This window comes from Martes martes, assembly GCF_963455335.1.
Source record: "Martes martes genome assembly, chromosome: 13".
Lineage (NCBI taxonomy): Eukaryota > Metazoa > Chordata > Mammalia > Carnivora > Mustelidae > Martes > Martes martes.
In genome coordinates, this window is record NC_137901.1 from 53,898,274 (window position 1) to 53,909,615 (window position 11,342).

Sequence of the window (11,342 nt, forward strand, 5' to 3'; positions counted from 1 at the left end):
TCACCACAAAAAAAAGAACAAGAGGCAGTACTGAAGGCTGGGGACCTAATCAATACGGACATTGGTAATATGACAGATCTAGAGTTCAGAATGACAATTCTCAAGGTTCTAGCCGGGCTCAAAAAAGGCATAGAAGATATTAGAGAAACCCTCTCCGGAGAGATAAAAGCCCTTTCTGGAGAAATAGAAGAACTAAAATCTAACCAAGTTGAAATAAAAAAAAGCTATTAATGAGGTGCAATAAAAAATGGAAGCTCTTACTGCTAGGGTAAATGAAGCAGAAGAAAGAATTAGTGACATAGAAGACCAAATGACAGAGAATAAGCTGAGCAAAAGAGAGACAAACAAATACTGGACCACGAGGAGAGAATTTGAGAGATAAGCAACACCATAAGACGACACAACATTAGAATAATTGCAAGGATAAAAACATTAGATTGGCAGCGGAACTATCCACAGAGACCTGACAGGCCAGAAAGAACTGGCATGCTATATTCAGAGCACTAAACGAGAAAAACATGCAGCCAAGAATACTATATCCGGCTAGGCTATCATTGAAAATAGAAGGAGAGATAAAGAGCTTCCAGGACAAACAAAAGCTCAAAGAATTTGCAAACACCAAACCAGCTCTACAGGAAATATTGAAAGGGGTCCTCTAAGCAAAGAGAGACCCTAAAAGTAGTAGATTAGAAAGAAACAGAGACTATATGCAGTAACAGTCACCTTACAGGCAATACAATGGCAATAAATTCATATCTCTCAATAGTTACCCTGAATGTTAATGGGCTAAATGCCCCAATCAAAAGACACAGGGTATCAGAATGGATAAAAAAATAAAACCCATCAATATGCTGCCTACAAGAAACTCATTTTAGACCCGAAGACACCTCCAGATTTAAAGTGAGGGGGTGGAAAACAATGTACCATGCTAATGGACTCAGAAGAAAGCTGGGGTGGCAATCCTTATATCAGATCAATTAGATTTTAAGCCAAAGACTATAATAAGAGATGAGGAAGGACACTATATCATACTCAAAGGGTCTGTCCAACAAGAAGATCTAACAATCTTAAATATCTATGCCCCTAACATGGGAGCAGCCAACTATATAAACCAATTAATAAACCAATTAATCAAAGAAATACATCGACAGTAATACAATAATAGCAGGGGACTTTAACACTCCCCTCACTGAAATGGACAGATCATCTAAGCAAAAGATCAACAAGGAAATAAAGGCCTTAAATGACACACTGGACCCGATGGACATCACAGATATCTTTAGAACATTCCATCCCAAAGCAACAGAATATACATTCTTCTCTAGTGCACATGGAACATTCTCCAGAATAGACCACATCCTGGGTCATAAATCAGGTCTCAACTGGTATCAAAAGATTGGGATCATTCCCTGCATGTTTACAGACCACAATGCTCTGAAGCTAGAACTCAATCACAAGAGGAAATTTGGAAAGAATGCAAATACATGGAGACTAAACAGCATCCTTCTAAAAAATGAATGGGTCAACCAGGAAATTAAAGAAGAATTGAAAAAAATCATGGAAACAAATGATAATGAAAACACAATGGTTCAAAATCTGTGGGACACAACAAAGGAAGTCCTGAGAGGAAAATACATAGTGGTACAAGCCTTTCTCAAGAAACAAGAAAGGGGGGCGCCTGGGTGGCTCAGTGGGTTAAGCCGCTGCCTTCGGCTCAGGTCATGATCCCGGGGTCCTGGGATCGAGCCCCACATCGGGCTCTCTGCTCAGCAGGGAGCCTGCTTCCCCCCTCTTTCTCTGCCTGCCTCTCTGCCTGCTTGTCATCTCTGTCAAATAAATAAATAAAATCTTTAAAAAAAAAAAAAAAAAAAAGAAACAAGAAAGGTCTCAAATACACAACCTAACCCTACACCTAAAGGAGCTGGAGAAAGAACAACAAAGAAAGCCCAAACCCAGCAGGAAAAGAGAAATCATAAAGATCAGAGCAGAAATCAATGAAATAGAAACTAAAAAAACAATAGAACAAATCAAAGAAACTAGGAGCTGGTTCTTTGAAAGAATTAATAAAATTGACAACCCCTTGGCTAGACTTATCAAAAAGAAAAGAGAAAGGACGCAAATAAATAAAATCATGAATGAAAGAGGAGAGATCACAACCAACACCAAAGAAATACAAACAATATAAAAACGTACTATGAGCAACTCTACACCAACAAATTCGACAATCTGGAAGAAATAGATACATTTCTAGAGACATATAAACTACCACAACTGAACCTGGAAGAAATAGAAAGCCTGAATAGACCCATTACCAGTAAGGAGATCAAAACAGTCATCAAAAATCTCCAAACAAACAAAAGTCCAGGACCAGATGGCTTCCCAGGGGAATTCTACCAAGCATTTAAAGAAGAATTAATTCCTATTCTCCTGAAACTGTTCCAAAAAATAGAAATGGAAGGAAAACTTCCAAACTCATTTTATGAGGCCAGCATCACCTTGATCCCAAAACCAGACAAAGATCCCATCAAAAAAGAGAATTACAGACCAATATCCTTGATGAACACAGATGCGAAAATTCTCACCAAAATACTGGCCAATAGGATCCAACAGTACATTAAAAGGATTATTCACCACGACCAAGTGGGATTTATTCCAGGTCTGCAAGGTTGGTTCAACATCCACAAATCCATCAATGTGATACAATACATTAATAAAAGAAAGAATAAGAACCATATGATACTCTCAATAGATGCTGAAAAAGCATTTGACAAAGTGCAGCATCCCTTCCTGATTAAAACTCTTCAAAGTGTAGGGATAGAGGGCACATACCTCAATATTATCAAAGCCATCTATGAAGAACTGACTGCAAATATCATTCTCAATGGAGAAAAACTGAAAGAGTTTCTGCCAAGGTCAGGAACACGGCAAGGATGTCCGTTATCACCACTGCTGTTCAATATAGTACTAGAAGCCCTAGCCTCAGCAATCAGACAACAAAAAGAAATTAAAGGCATCCAAATTGGCAAAGAAGTAGTCAAACTATCACTCTTTGCAGATGATACGACACTATATGTGGAAAACCCAAAAGGCTCCACTCCAAAACACCTAGAACTTGTACAGGAATTCAGTAAAGTGTCAGAATATAAAGTCAATGCACAGAAATCAGTTGCATTTCTTTACACTAACAACAAGACAGAAGGAAGAGAAATTGAGGAGTCAGTACCACTTACAATTGCACCCAAAACCATAAGATACCTAGGAATAAACCTAACCAAAGAGGCAAAGAATCGGTCCTCAGAAAACTATAAAGTACTCATGAAAGAAATTGAGGAAGACACAAAGAAATGGAAAAATGTTCCATGCTCATAGATTGGAAGAACAAATATTGTGAAAATGTCTATTCTACCTAAAGTAATCTACACATTTAATGTAATCCCTATCAAAATCCCATCCATTTTTTTCAAAGAAATAGAACAAATAATCCTAAAATTTATATGGAACCAGAAAAGACCTCGAATAGCCAAAGGAATATTGAAAAAGAAAGCCAAAGTCGGTGGCATCACAATTCCAGACTTCAAGCTCTATTACAAAGCTGTCATCATCAAGACAGCATGGTACTGGCACAAAAACAGACATATAGATCAATGGAACAGAATAGAGAGCCCAGAAATAGACCCTCAACTCTATGGTCAACTAATCTTCGACAAAGCAGGAAAGAATATCCAATGGAAAAAAGACAGCCTCTTCAACAAATGGTGCTGGGAAAATTGGACAGCCACATGCAGAAAAATGAAATTGGACTATTTCCTTACACCACACATGAAAATAGACTCAAAATGGATGAAGGACCTCAATGTGCAAAAGGAATCTATCAAAATCCTTGAGGAGAATGCAGGCAGCAACCTCTTTGACCTCAACCGCAGCAACTTCTTCCTAGGAATATCGCCAAAGGCAACAGAAGCAAGGGTAAAAATGAACTATTGGGATTTCATCAAGATCAAAAGCTTTTGCACAGCAAAGGAAACAGTTAACAAAACCAAAAGACAACTGACAGAATGGGAGAAGATATTTGCAAACGACATATCAGATAAAGGGCTAGTATCCAAAATCTATAAAGAGCTTATCAAACTCAACACCCAGAGAACAAATAATCCAATCAAGAAATGGGCAGAGGACATGAACAGACATTTCTGCAAAGAAGACATCCAGATGGCCAACAGACACATGAAAAAATGCTCCACATCACTCGGCATCAGGGAAATACAAATCAAAACCACAATGAGATACCACCTCACACCAGTCAGAATGGCTAAAATTAACAAGTGAAGAAATGACAGATGCTGGCACGGATGTGGAGAGAGGGGAACCCTCCTACACTGTTGGTGGGAATGCAAGCTGGTGCAACCACTCTGGAAAACAGTGTGGAGGTTCCTCAAAAAACTGAAAATAGAGCTACCCTATGACCCAGCGATTGCACTACTGGGTATATATCCTAAAGATACAAACTTGGTGCTCCGAAGGGGCACGTGCACCCAAATGTTTATAGAAGCAATGTCCACAATAGCCAAACTATGGAAAGAACCTAGATGTCCATCAACATTATTATTAGATGAATGGATAAAGAAGAAGTGATATATATACACACAATGGAATATTATGCAGCCATCAAAAGAAATGAAATCTTGCCATTTGCGACAACATGGATGGAACTAGAGGGTATTATGCTTAGCGAAATAAGCCAATTGGAGAAAGACAACTATCATATGATCTCCCTGATATGAGGAAGTGGAGATGCAATGTGGGGGGCTTGGGGGGGTAGGAAAAGAAAAAATAAAAGAAGATGGGATTGGGAGGGAGACAAACCATAAAAGACTCAATCTCAAAAAATAGACTGAAGGTTGCTGGGGGGAGGGGGGACGGGAGAGGGTGGTGGGGATATGGACATTGGGGACGGTATGTGCTATGATGAGTGCTGTGAAATGTGTAAACCTGGCAATTCACAGACCTGTACCCCTGGGGATAAAAATACATTATATGTTTATTAAAATAAATAAATAAATTTAAAAAAAATTTAAAAAATGAACAGAAAAATGGGCTATTAATGAATGACTTTGGGACAATTAGACATGATGGAGAAATAGAGCAAATTCTCATAAAGATTAAATTCCAAGTAGGTCAAATATTTAAGTATAAAAAATAAACCATAAAGCACTAAAAGAAAATAGGAGATCATTTATTCTAATCTTCAGCTAATAAATAACTTTCTATCCATGACCCAATCCAGAAACCATTAAAGAAAAAGAAGCTGATGAATTGAATTCCATAAATATAAAATACTGTCTGGTGAAAAAAGTTAAAAAAAATAAAATTATTGAGAAAATACATGTGCAGTATATATAAAAGACAAAAGGAAATAAAACTTCCTTCAGTGTTAAAATTTCCTAGAAATTTCCTAGAAAACATACAGAAAAAGATGAACAACACAATGGGAAATAGATCAAGGATATGAAAAATTAGTTTGACAGTACAGGAAATACAAATAATCCTTAAATGTGAAAGATGTTCAACTGATTTGATAATAAAGGAAATGCAAAATTATAACTATAGTATGACACAATTTTTAGCCATTTGATAAACATCCAAAAGTTTCAGCCATATGGTAAATATCCAAATGTTATCCAAAACAAACTTGAAAAGTGTAGGCAAAAACAGGCATTCTCATACGTTGCTTATGGAAATGTAAATTGGCACTACTCCTACTGAGAAAAATTCAGCAAAGCTATCAATATTTAAAAGATATATAACTTGCAGAGTGGCTGGATGGCTCAGTCGGTAGATCATGTGACTTGATCTTGGGGTTGTGAGTTCAAGCCTCATGCCACACATATAGCTCACTTTCAAAAAAATTAATAAAATTAAAAATGTGTATTGGCTGACTTCCGTTACCATTTTTACAATGGTAGTCATATTCAACATATTTTTTAAAAAACATATACAACTTGTAACCCATTACTACTATTTCTGGGACTTTATTTTAGAAGCATAATATTTTTCATTTTAGCATTATATTAATGACAAAAGAATGAGAAAAATTTGGATATCTATAAATAGTTGTCAGATTAAAAGAAATTTATAGGATAAAATATTGTACAGCCATAAAATAAATGAAGTTCTTTATATGTTAATTTGGAAAGTGTTGAAGGGTTTTTGTTGTAAAAACAAAATACAGTATGTATATTATGCAACCTTGTGTTATGAAAGTAATAAAATTAAGAATATATAGTTCTAGGAGAAGAAAAGATGGTGGAGGAGTAGAGGACCCTATTTCAGCTGGTCCCCTGAATTGAAGTGGATATCTACCAGACCATTCTGAACACCAATGAAATCAGCCTGAGATATAAGAAGATATATCTGGATCTCTACAAACAGAATATGTCTGCTGGTTCGTATTGAGGTATGAAGCAGGGAGCTGTGATTCTGGTGCCCGATACCAGAAGATAAATGGAAAGAGGAGGGAGTCTCTGGGATCTTGTGCTGGAGCACAGAAGCCTCCCACACTGGGGACTGGGCACAGACTCACAGACAGGTAGCGATAGGGAAAGGACTTTAGGGCAACCCCCAGACCGAAACCTGGAGCATTGGGGCTATGCATGTGAACTGGTGGTGGCTTGCAGTTTCAGAAGCACAAAGGTCAGAGACGTGCTCAGACCTGGAAGCAAGGTCTGGGAGTGCTGCTGTGTGGCACATGACCCAGGATACTACAGTTTTCAGCAGCACAGAAGTGGAGACAGTGTGGCCTGGAAGGCCAGTGAAGAGTATGTGGTGATCTCTTTGGTCTGAGACAGAGGTTTGGATAAGGTCACTTCTGTTCTGATTCTCAGAAGAGACAAGGAAAACCACCAGAGAAAGCCACCAGAGAAAAAAAGCCCCCCAAACCCATTTTCACTGAGCCCATCTCCCTCACCACAGGGGGCAGGGCAACTCTGCCCAAACAGGGTTGCCATATTAACAGTGTGGCAGGCCCCTCCCCCAGAAGACAGGCTGGAAGTATAAGAGGCCAACAACCCTAAGGTCCCTATAAAACAGGTGCATCTTGGTTGGGTCGGAGTCAATAATTTGGAGTCTGTGTATTCCCTCAATCACCCCTCAACAGAATGACTAAGAGGAGAAACCCCCAACAAAGGAAAGATTCGGAGACTGTGTCCTCTGCCACAGAACTAATGGATATGGATATAAACAAGATGTCAGAAATTAACTTCAGAGTAACAATTACCAAGGCAATATCTAAGTTTGAGAAAAATATTACTGACAATATAGAATCCCTAAGGGCAGAAATGAAATCTAATCAGGCTGAACCTAAAAATGCTATGAATGAAAGGTAGTCTAAACAGGATATTCTGACTGCCACAAGGTAAATGAGGATGAAGAATGAATTAGTGAGATAGAGAATAAGATGATAGAAAAGAAAGAAATTGAGGTTCATGGGAAAAACAAATTAAAATGCCAGGAATCAAACTGAGAGAGTCTAGTGACTCAATGCAACAGAATATCGGAATTATTGGGATCCCTGAGTGGGTGGAGAGAGAGAGAGAGGTCTAGAGGTATATTTGAATAAATCATAGCTGAGGATTTCCCTAATCTGGGTAAGGAAACAAACATTTGTTTCCAAGAGGCAGAGAGGACCCCTCCCAAGATCAATGAGAACAGACTGATGCCAGGACATTTAATAGTATACTTTGCAAATCTTAGATCTAAGCAACAATCTTGAAAGCAGCAAGGGGGAAGAGATTTCTTATGTACAGAGGGAGGAACATCAGAATAATGTCAGACCTGTCTACAGAGACCTGGCAACACAGAAAGGGCTGGCAAGACATATTCAGGGTACTAAATGAGAAGAACATGCAGACACACATACTTTATCCAGCAAGGCTGTCATTCAGAATGGATGAAGAGTCAAGGAGTTTCCAAGACCACAGAAACTGAAAGAATATGTGACCACCAAGCCGGGCGTGCAAGAAATATTAAGGGGATTTCTATACAAGGAGAAAAACCCCAAGAGCAATATAGAACAGAAATTTACAGAGATAATCTATAGAAACAAGGACTTCACAAGCAGCATGATGACAATAAAATCGTATCTTTCAATAATCATTATCAACGTGAATGGCCTAAATGCTCCCATATGCTGTCTACAAGAGACTCATTTTTAACCTAAACATTCAGACTGAAAGTGAGGGATGAAGAACAATTTACCATGCTATTAGACCACAAAAGAAAGCTGGGGTAGCAATTCTCATATCAGACAAATTAGATTTTAAACTGAAGAGTGTAGTTAGAGATACAGAAGGACACTATAGCATGCTTTAAGGTCTATCCAACAAGAGGATCTAACAATTGTAAATACACTGGACCAGATGGACCTCATAGATATATACAGAACATTCGGCTCTAAAACAAGAGTATACTCATTCTTCTCGAGTACGTGTGGATTTTTTTCCAGTATAGACCACATACTGGATCACAAATCAGGTCTCAACTGATACCAAAAGACTGAGATTTTTCCTTGCATATTCTCAGACCACAATGCTTTGAAACTAGAACTTAGATACAAGAAAAAATTTGGAAGAAATTCAAACATTTGGAAGCTAAAGACCATCCTGCTTGAGAATGAATGTTTCAGTCAACTAGGAAATCAAATAACTTAAACAATTCATGGAAACCAATGAGAATGAAACCACATTGGTCCAAAACATATGTAATACTGCAGAGGTGATCCTAAGAGGGAAATACATAGCCAAAAAAGCCTCATTCAAAAAAAAAAAAAAAAAAGGAAAATCCTGAATACACAAATTAACTTTACACCTTAAATTACTGGAGGAAAAACAACAACAACAACAAATAAAGCTTAAGCCACGTACAAGAAGAGAAATAATTAAGATTAGATCAGAGATCAATGAATTAGAAACCAGAAATACAGTAGACCAGATTAATGAAACTAGAAGCTGGTTCTTTGAAAGAATTAATAATAGATAAACCACTGGCCAAACTTATCCAAAAGAAAAGAGAAGGGACACAAATTAATAAAATTATGAATGAAAGGAGAGAGATTATGACTAACACCAAGGAAATAGAAACAATTATTAGAAATTATTATCAACAACTATACACCAATAAATTAAGCAACCTGGAAGAAATGGATGCCTTCCTGGAAACTTATAAACTACCAAGACTGAAGCAGGAAGAAATTGACACATGAATAGACCAATAAGCAATAACAAAATTGAAGCAGTGATCAAAAACTCCCAAAAAACAAGAGTCTGGGGTCTGATGGATTCCCTGGGGAATTCTACCAAACATTTAAAGAAAAAATACCTATTCTCCTGAAGCTGTTTCAAAAAATAGAAACAGAAGGAAAACTTCCAAACTCATTATATGAGGCCAGCATTACCTTGATCCCAAAACCAGGCAAAGACCCCATCAAAAATAATTTTACAGACTAATATCCCTGATGAATATGGATGCCAAAATTCTCAACAAGATCCTAGCTAAAAGTATCCAACAGTACATTAAAAGAATTATCCATCACGACCAGGTGGAATTTATCCCTGGGATGCAAGGGTGGTTCAACATTCACATATCAATCAGTGTGATAGAACACATAAATAAGAGACAAGAAACACATGGTCCTCTCAATTGATCCAGAAAAAGCATTTGACAAAATACAGCATCCTTTCCCAATGAAAACTCTTCAGACTGTAGGGATAGAGGGAACATTCCTCAATTTCATAAAAACCATCTATGAAAAGCCAACAGCAAATATCATTCTCAATGGGGAAAAGCTGAGAGCCTTTCCCTTAAGATCAGGAACACAACAAGAACGCCTATTCTTACCACTATTGTTCAACATAGTGCTAGAAGTCCTAGCAACAACAACCAGAAAACAAAAAGAAATAAAAGGTATTCAAATTGGTAAAGAAAAAGTAAAACCCTCTCTCTTCGCACATGACATGATACTTTATGTGGAAAACGTGAAAGACCCCACCCCCAAATTGCTGGAAGTCATATAGCAATTCAGTAATGTGGTAGGATACAAAATCAATGCACAGAAATCGGCTGCTTTCCTATACACTTACAATGTAACTGTAGAAAGAGAAATTAGGGAATCAATTTCATTTACAATAGAACCAAAAAACTCGAGATACCTTGGAATAAACATAACCAAAGAGGTAAAGGATCTATACCCTAGAAACTACAGAACATTTATGAAAGAAATTGAAGAAGGCATAAAAATATGGAAAAACATTCCATGCTCATGGATCAGAAGAAAAAACTTTGTTAAAATGTCTATGCTGCCCAGAGCAATTTCTACTTTCAGTGCTATCCTGATCAACATACCAATGGCATTTTTCAAAGTGCTGGAACAAACAACCCCAAAATTTGTATGGAACCAGAAAAGACCCTGAATTGCCAAGGAAATGTTGAAAAAGAAAAACAAAGCTGGTGAGATCACATTGCCTGATTTCAAGCTATATCACAAAGATGTGATCACCAAGACAGCATGGTACTGGCACAAAAATAGACACATAGATCAATGGAACAGAATAGAGACCCCAAATATGGACCCTCAACTCTATGGTCAACTAATCTTCAACAAATCAGAAAAAAATATCAAATGGAAAAAAAAGGCAGTCTCTTCAGTAAATGGTGCTGGGAAACAGCTATATACAGAAGAATGAAACTTAACCATTTTCTTACATCATATGCAAAGATAAATTTTAAATGGATGAAAGACCTCAATTTGAGACAGGAATTCATCAAAATCCTACAGGAGAACATAGGCAGTAACCTTTTCAACATGGGCCACAGCAACTTCTTTCAAAACACGTCTCCAAAGGTGAGGGAAACAAAAGTGAAAATTAACTTATTGGACTTCATCAAGATGGAAACCTTCTGCACAGCAAAAGAAACCGTCAGCCAAACAAAGAGACAACCCCCAGAATGGGAGAAGGTATTTGCAAATGGCACTACAGATAAAGGGCTAGTATCTAATATCTATAAGGAACTTCTCAAACTCACCACCCAAAAAAACAAGTAATCCAATCAAGAAATGGGCAAAAGACATTAACAGACACTTACCCAAAGAAGACATACAAATGGCTGACACGTGAAAAAATGCTCTACATCATTATCCATCAGGGAAATTCAAATCAAAACAACACTAGATACCATCTTACACCAGTTAAAATGGCAAAAATTGACCAGACAAGAAACAACAAAAGTTGGAGAGGTTTTGGAGAAAGGGGAACCTTCTTACACTGTTCATGGGAATGTGAGTTGGTGCA